Raw genomic sequence first — 8,306 nt, forward strand, 5'->3', positions numbered from 1 at the left:
TCACCAAGACAGCCCTTTTTAGCTTTAACACTTCTTCCTTTTTTGCTCTTTCTCTTAATTTCCTGCGGTTCCTTCAGTTCTTAAGTCTTGTGAGAGTGCCTTTCAATTGCTGCCACCATTTACAGTGTGTGTGTGGGTCAATATACTGGGACTTTTTTCGTTGCAAGTGGCGGAAACCCAGTCTAGTTTTACCTTGATTAGCTGATGAAATCCAATGGCAGGATTGCAGCCGTCTCAGGAGCAAGGGGAGTCTCCCTCTAGCTTTTCACAGTTTTCCCTTTGCTTTATTCTTACCTTCAGGCTAGCTTTCTATTCTTCTCCACGTCACATGCTTATAGTTTCTAATCTTTGTATTTTGTAATCCAGGCACCCCAAAGAGTCTGCCAACCCTCTCAGTTCTGGAATTACCAAACGAGGGCCTTGCTGGCTCAGTGTGGGTCGGGGGCTGTCCTCTGGATCGATCAACTGTGGCTGTGAAGGAATAACACGATAATGGGCTCAGCATGGGTCAGGGCCCCACTCGTGGGTCATCACTGGTGGTCAGGGAGCGAGCTGTCGTGGTAACGCGGCTGCCGAGCGACATGTGCTCAGAAGTCACGTCAGCCTTCCTCACGCCAAATCCAGGGCGCTTAGCATAGACCTCCTTCCTGGTAGGTATTTTAAAAATTGCAGAATGAACGGATTATGTGTGTGCACACGTGCGTGCATGCGTGAGCGGTGTGTGCGCGTGTAGCAAGGGGTGGTGGGCAGTAGGGAAAAGAAAGGGTTTCCCTGACAGGAGATCAGCCCAGACGGAAGAGTAGAGAAACCCTGAGCTTACTCCTCTTACAAGCACACCAAAATCACAACTATCAGCAGAACCATGGACGAAAAGGCTGAAACCTGCCAGAAAAGATCTTCTACAATGAAAGACCTAAGGAAGAAATCACAACCAGGGGGGTAGGAGGGGCAGAGTTGCTATACAGTCAAGTCCCACGCCCCTGGGGGCGGGGGGAGGTGGGACGGGGGGCTGGGGAGGCTGACCTACAAACTGGAGAATAATTACACAGGAGAGTAATTATGGAGAGTATTGAGAGTACTCAGAGGCCCACGTCGGGCTCCCCAGCCCAAGGATCCTGCACCAGGAAGATGAGCCCACAGAGAATTTGGTTTTGAAGGCCAGTAGGGCTTACTTTCAAGGAGTCCTGGGCTTAGAAATAGAAACTCACACTTAAAGGGTGCATACAAAATCTCACATGCTCCAGGACCTAGGGCAAAAGCAGTCATCTGATAGGAGTCTGGGCCAGACATCCCTGCCGGTCTTGGAGAGTCTCCCGGAGAAGCAGGGGGCAGCTGCAGCTCACGCTGGGGACATAGACACTGGTGGCAGCCATTCCTGGGAGCTCGTTCCACAGCGTGGACACTGGCAGGTGGCAGAGTGGGGACCTCCCTCTAGTTCATTAGCGCCAAGATCTGGCCCCATCCACCAGTGCTGGGACGCAGGCCCGCCCATCACCAGAGAGGCTGCCTAGATATCTCGTAAGCCCGCAGCCGTTTCTAGACACGGCGCCACCCACCAGAGGGCCAGGACCCAGCTCCACCCACCAGTGGGCAGTCACCACCCCCAGAATCCCCTACTGCCCGCCTTGCCCTCAAGAAGCTGCCTCTAGCCCCTGGACCAGCTTCACCCACCAGGGGCTAGACACCGGACTCAAGAACACCACAATCCTGCAGCCTGCGGACCCTGCCCTAGGACCAGCTGGGCCTTGGCCCTGCCCGCTAGCAGGTCAACACAAGCTTCGAGACACCCGGGACCCCATATCCAACTGCGTCAGGAGCCAGCCTTCACAACCCACCCCACCCCAGTGATCTGACAACAGCTCTGGGATAGGCCAGTACTAACCACAGGACCTGGCTCCACCCACCAGTGGGCAGGAAGTAACCCCGGAGCTTTCTGGACCCTGACTCCGCCCACTAGTGATCCACCTTAAGCCCCGGGATGCCCTGGGGTTCTGCAGTCAGCCCCTTGGTGAACTGGTCCTGCCAAGTAGTGGCCAGCAGCCTCCACACAAGGCAGGGCCTGGTGACCCATAGGACTAAGGGCCAGTGACACCAGACCACCCACAGTAGTCAGCCCTCATAGGGGGCACCCCTAGAGCATGTAAGTCCAGTAGTGAGAGAGGAGTGCCCTGCTGGAACTCACAGGAAGTCTCTTGCAAAAGGCTGCTTCTCCAAGGTTGAGAAATGTGACCAACCTACCAGATACGTAAAAATAAAAACAGCAACTTAGGCAAAATGAGGCAGCAGAGGAACATGTTCCAGACAAAGGTACAAGATAAAACCCCAGAAGAAGAACTAAGTGAAGTGGAGATAGGCCACCTACCCGAGTTCAGGGTAGTGATGGTCAAGATGATCAAAAACTCGGGAGAAGAATGGGTGCAAAGAAAGGGTTTCCTACGCACTCCCATCACTGTCATTTCCCACTGATGCCTGGAGCGACCACACTGACCCAAACTGAAGGTATTCCACTCTTCCAATGTCAGGCTGCTCTCTAACGCTGAAGGACCTTGCGGTAGTCTCTTCTGTGTTCTGTGCTTCAATGAGGTAAAGAGAATTCCTTTCCTATGGCTGATGCTGTGGTCTCTGTGCTGGGGCTACTCTTCCATGGTAGTCACTGGCACCTGGAGAATAACGGTGTGTGACAGGTGGTTGTGCTGTTATTCACGTAGACCACGTGGCATCATCTGTTTAAAAGAGGAGAAGCAGCTTTTCCCAGCAAGCTACAGGCTGTCTGCATCTCAGGAGAAAATCGAAAGGTGCTCAAGAATTATGCAAGCGTGCCGGGCCCTGCATGGAGGTGCTCCTAGAAGGTGTTGTTGCTGGAGCATCGGAGGTTCGTTCTTACCTCAGATCCAGGGCGGGTCAGGTTGCAGGTTCGTGATCTTCCCCTGAGATCTCCCTCATCTCCCTCAGCTTCAGGAAAATGGCTGAAGCGATGGACTCCAAGATGGAGGAAAGTTTCAAAACTGTTACTTTCTGGAGGAAGAAGAAGGAACAAGAAGAATTCCATAAACTCTTTATTGGTGGCTTGAGCTCTGAAACCACAGAAGAAAATCTGAGGAACTACTACCAGCAATGGGGAAAACTTACAGGCTGTGTGGTCATAAGGGATCCTGCCAGGAAAAGATCAAGAGGATTCGGTTTTGTAACTTTCTCATCCACGGCTGAGGTGGAGGCTGCCACACCTCATTCCACTGATAGGAAACGGTTGCCCCCAAACGTGCTGTCCCAAGAGAGGATTCTGGACAGCGGGGCGCTTTCCTAACTGTGAAGAAGCTGTTTTGTTGGTGGAATTGAAGAAGCTACTGAGAAGCTACTGAGAAGCTACTAAGCTACATCTTAGAGATTACTTTGAGAAATATGGAAAAATCGATGTCATTGAGATAATTACTGATAGGGAGTCTGGAAAGAAAAGAGGCTTTGGGTTTGTCACTTTTGATGGCTGTGATCCGGTGGATAAGCTTGTGCTGCAGAAATACCATACCGTCAATGGTCATCATGCAGAAGAAAGAAAGGCCCTGTCTCGACCTCAAAGGCAGGAAATCCACAGTTCTAGAGGTGGAAGAGGAGGCAACGTCGGTGCTGGAGATTCTCCTGGCGGTGGTGGAAATGTTGGAGCAGGACGAGGAAGGAAACTTGGAGGACGATCTGATGGATTCAGGAGTGGTCGGTGGACTTGGTCATGGCTCTAGTAGGTGTAGGGGAGTACCTGGATCTGGCCACCAGGGTGGGAGCCCCGGGGGTGGTATGGCATCTATGGAGGAGGAAAGTGTGCAAGTGGAAATGACAATGATTTTCAGAAATCGTAACCAGCAACCTTCTAACTAAGCTTAGCGAAAAGTGGAAACGTCGGTAGCAGGCACGAGAATTATACGGTGGAGGAAACTATGGTCCAGGTGTCAGTGGAGGAAGTGGGGGTTATGAAGGGACCAGCGAATACTGAGTTTCTTTCTGTTGGCCATGGGCAAGTAGGAGAGGATATATGAATAGGAGAGAATAGAGCCCAGAGGTAACAGAACATCTTCAGGTCGTGGAAACTCTCAGTCGTACAGAAATAGGCAGAGCAGAAGACATCAGAGCAGATGCAGAGAGCCATTTGTGAATGGATTGAATTATTTAAGAATATTACCTTACTATGGAGGAAAGATTGTGAAAAAAAATGCTTTTGAGACAGTTTCTTAGCTTTCTAACTGTTTCTTTCTAGTGGTCTTTGTAAGAGTGTAGAAACATACCTTCTTTGATAATGTTAAAATGTGTAAGTGTCGGGTGACATGTGAAACCTTTTTCAAGATTTTTCTCACAAAGTTTTGAAAAGCTGTTGTCCAGGTTCATGGTGTAATGAGACATCATAATGTTACATGTATTCCTTTTAAAAACTGAAGTGCCTGTGTAGACTTCAGAAGCTGTTGTACATTTATGATCTAATAAAGACTTCTAAAGGAAAAAATAAATAAATAAAAATAAAAAGGGAGAAGCCTCCCCTGCTCCCAGGTCAAAGGCCCTACAGCAGAGCTGCCCTGTGCTCTTAGAGGGTTCTTTTCTGTTGTTGTTGTTTTGTTCTTTTGGAGGTTTTATATATTTCAGCATCACCTGAAGTTCCTTTTCCCCAGGACTCAAATCATGAGTTCATTGCTACAGGGCAAGCAGTCTCAGACCCCAATATCATGTTCTGCTGCTAATAATTCCTTTTCCTTCTGAGATTACGGCATCCAGACTGGGTCAAGTTTGTGTTCCAGAACAACTCTTCCTTTAGGATGAGTTCTTTCCATTTGTTCCTGTGTGCTTCATGCAAATCCTGCTGTGGTGTGTCCTCTAGACATGCCTGGAAATGTCTGAATCTTAAAATACACGTAATTTAGCCTTGGACTGCCCCGTTGTGGATGTCTGGCTGAACAGGGCTAGCCAGAATGGCCGCAGCACGCAACTTCCATTCAAACACCCTACACAAGTGGGGGAACGGGACTGCCCTCAGGTATAATTGTGAATGCTGGGAAAATTGTCTTTATAGGCTCCACCTTTCCCTTCTTGTATCCACCTATTTCCCCTCTGGATGGTGCCACATTGTAACATAAACTGTCTGTTGATGGTTCCAGTTAGTGGAAAGAGAGACAGTGGTTAATGTTGGCAGAGGCTGCGTAGGATTGAAATCAGTCCCAGGGACATCCCGAGTTCAGGCTTTTAAAAGGTGAGGTTTCGGTATGAGTGGTGACCCCTGTCCCTTTTTCTCTCCAAAGATTCCTTGGGTCCTTGGATAGAATGAATCAGGAGGCACCCAAACAGAGTCCAAGGGAGGGTTGTTTCCAGGAGCTTCAAGGATGGAGGAGTAAGGGGTCATTGTCACCTGCTTCTTTGAGACCTGGAGTTCAACCCAGAGCTGCTCCGTCTCTGCCACCACCAGCTACTGTCCTGACAGATGCCCTTTTCCTTCTTCCCTGACCTAAATGCAGGTCAATCTTATCTCTTAACCTCAATAACTCTTATTCCAAAGGCATATTTTTTCAGACTTATTGCAATTACTTTTTTAAAATTTGAAACTAATACCAACACAATAACAAAAAACTTGAAAAACAGAGAAAAGATTTTAAAAAAGATGTTCACCATCCTAATTAAAAAAATGTTCGTTTTGTGTATATAGTAATTCCTTTCTGAAACTGATTATTTTCTATTCTGCTTATTAAATATTTTACCAATTTATTAATTATTAACAAATGTCTGGTAAAGGATTACTGTCCTTAATATATAAAATTCTTGTGCAGAGTAATTAAAAAGTAAAGATAAATGCTCAAAAAAAAATAATTCCTTTCTGTTTTTTCCCTAAGCATAGTTTTAAAAAATGTCAACAAATATAAAATAATTTTAATTTATTTTTAGTCTTGCTTGTTTTACTTACTCTTGTTTATGCTTTTTATACATCCTGGCGTGGTCTTCATAACCAGTTGGTATGTTTTTAACATAAATTAAATTAGTATTTAATTATGTTTGCACCCCGTGATCCAGAATGCTTCTTTGATTTTAACTTCTGGTAACAAAGCTTCTAACAATGGAATCTGTTTTTAGAAAAATCCTCTTTAATAATAAATGTAACGCCGCAGTCAGTTTGGAGCTTAGAGCTCCCCTGATAACTGAATTGGGTCATAAGACTGAACAGTTTTGCTGTTTGAGATAGCCCCAAACACCCAACCATCACAAAGTTCAGTTGGCTAGTTATGTAACCTAATGTAAGGGAAAGGGAGAGGGAACATTTATGTTGTATTTCATTTAAGGTGGCTTTAACACTTTATAAACTAAATGAGAGAGAATCTGTGGCTAAACGAGAGAGAATCTGCTGCTCAGAAGCTGCTGAGGCTTCTTTTCATCTCTCACTCTATTTCTTTATGTTTCTCCCCCAAATCTCAAAAAATTTTGATAATTTCCCTTTCATTGATCATCTGGGTAGAAAGGACAGCATCTCACAATCTCAGAAAAAAAATCACAGAATTAGGCCACTTTCTAGATGTTTCAAGTTATCTCCCAATCCTAGTTCCCCAAACAAATAAAACCCCTAGAACCATTCCCTACTGTCTCAATTATCTGACTATTTCAGGTGCATATGGATTATTTTGGCCTGGATTGTTTTGCAATTGCACTATCGGTGCACATCTATTTACCTAAGAGAGGGAAGTATACGTATCACTGCAAAGGTCTGAAATGATTACTTTAGAAATATATTCTGGCCTGCAGTAAAAGACTGGTTTTCCAAGTTGTCTGTTTTGAAAGAATGCCAGAAAACACCACTGCCTAATTATTGTGGCTTAATTCTGGAGCTCGGCTTGCTGCAGCTTTAGGTGTGACATGCATTAGCTGTGCAGCGCAGAAGGCCATCCTCCGAAGCTGGGGAGGGCCTGAGAATGAACTGCAGGAATTTGCTGAGTCCTTTGGGATCAATCATCTCTGGGTGGCCAGTGTTTCCAGAGATCAAGGGACAGGCTGTGGAGGGAAGCTCTTTGCTTCCTTCTTTTTCAATGTGGATACAACTTCCAGTATATTAGATTGCAAGTTATTATATTGTATTTGTATCCATAAATAATTTTAAGGAGAATTTATGTGAAGCAAATTAATTTGAGAGACCCACTATTTTGGCTTGTGAGTTTGATTTCTCCTTTTTCTTCAGTCTACCTCCCAAATTTACTTCTATTTCTAATTTTGTATGGTAGAGGATGTTGAGGTGACATGATGTGTTTTGAAGGGTCTTTGTAGTCCTGACAGTTGTAATTGTGCCTTTAGAGGAGGATCACAGCAAAAGGACCGAAAGAGCCTCTTGGCGTGGAGGAACTCCGTCAAGGATCAGTGAAGGGAGTGTGCAAATTTCAAACGTGGCCACTTTATGTATCTGGAGTGAATAGTTTATTTTGTGAATATTTTATATTTAAATATCTGTATATTTGGTGACACCTAGGTGAGTAGTTTCAAACTTTTTGGTCTCAGGGCTACTTTACTCTTCTAAAAATTATTTAGATTTTTAAAGAGTTGTTGCTTACATGGCTTATATCTATCAGTATTACCATTTAGAAATCAAAGCTGAGAAACTGGACTCATTTAAGATTCTAAAATAATAAACAAGTTACGTGTAATGTAAATAACATTTTTACTGAAATTATTCATCTTTTTAATTTTTAAAAAAATTTTTTTTTAATTTTCTTTTTTTTTTGTGGTACGCGGGCCTCTCACTGTTGTGGCCTCTTCCGTTGCGGAGCACAGGCTCCGGACGCGCAGGCTCAGTGGCCATGGCTCACGGGCCCAGCCGTTCCGAGGCATGTGGGATCTTCCCGGACCGGGGCACGAACCCGTGTCCCCTGCATCAGCAGGCGGACTGTCAACCACTGCGCCACCAGGGAAGCCCTATTCATCTTTTTTAAAATAAAAAAATCAGTGAGAAAAGTGGCATTGTTTCACATTTTTGAAATTTCTTGTACTTAGTACATGACAGTTGGGTTTTCATATCTCCTCAATTCAATCTGTTGCAATATGTTACTTTGGTTGAAGTATGTATGGATATTTGTTTGGGAAGCCTGTTTTAACAGCCTTAAAAAGGTCATTATGAGTAATCTTTTTTGATATTACACCACAACTAGGCAAGTGGTAATTCTTAAAGGTTAGTTGCAATGTGGAATCTGAAGCTGTATCAGTGAACTTTCTGTGTGCTATTGCATTTGAATTCTTTTGTCTATCTTGCAATGTGACAATGTTTTAACCATGTTTGGTTTTATAACATCATGCATTGGTTAGTT

General features: G+C 45.0%; 1 pseudogene; it reads left to right on the plus strand.

Moving 5' to 3' along the window:
• Positions 1 to 2,962: 2,962 nt before the first annotated feature.
• On the plus strand, positions 2,963 to 3,982 carry LOC132425299 (heterogeneous nuclear ribonucleoproteins A2/B1-like; annotated as a pseudogene).
• The last annotated feature ends 4,324 nt before the right edge of the window (positions 3,983 to 8,306 follow it).

The sequence above is a fragment of the Delphinus delphis genome, chromosome 5 (assembly GCF_949987515.2).
Source record: "Delphinus delphis chromosome 5, mDelDel1.2, whole genome shotgun sequence".
In the NCBI taxonomy this organism is placed as follows: domain Eukaryota; kingdom Metazoa; phylum Chordata; class Mammalia; order Artiodactyla; family Delphinidae; genus Delphinus; species Delphinus delphis.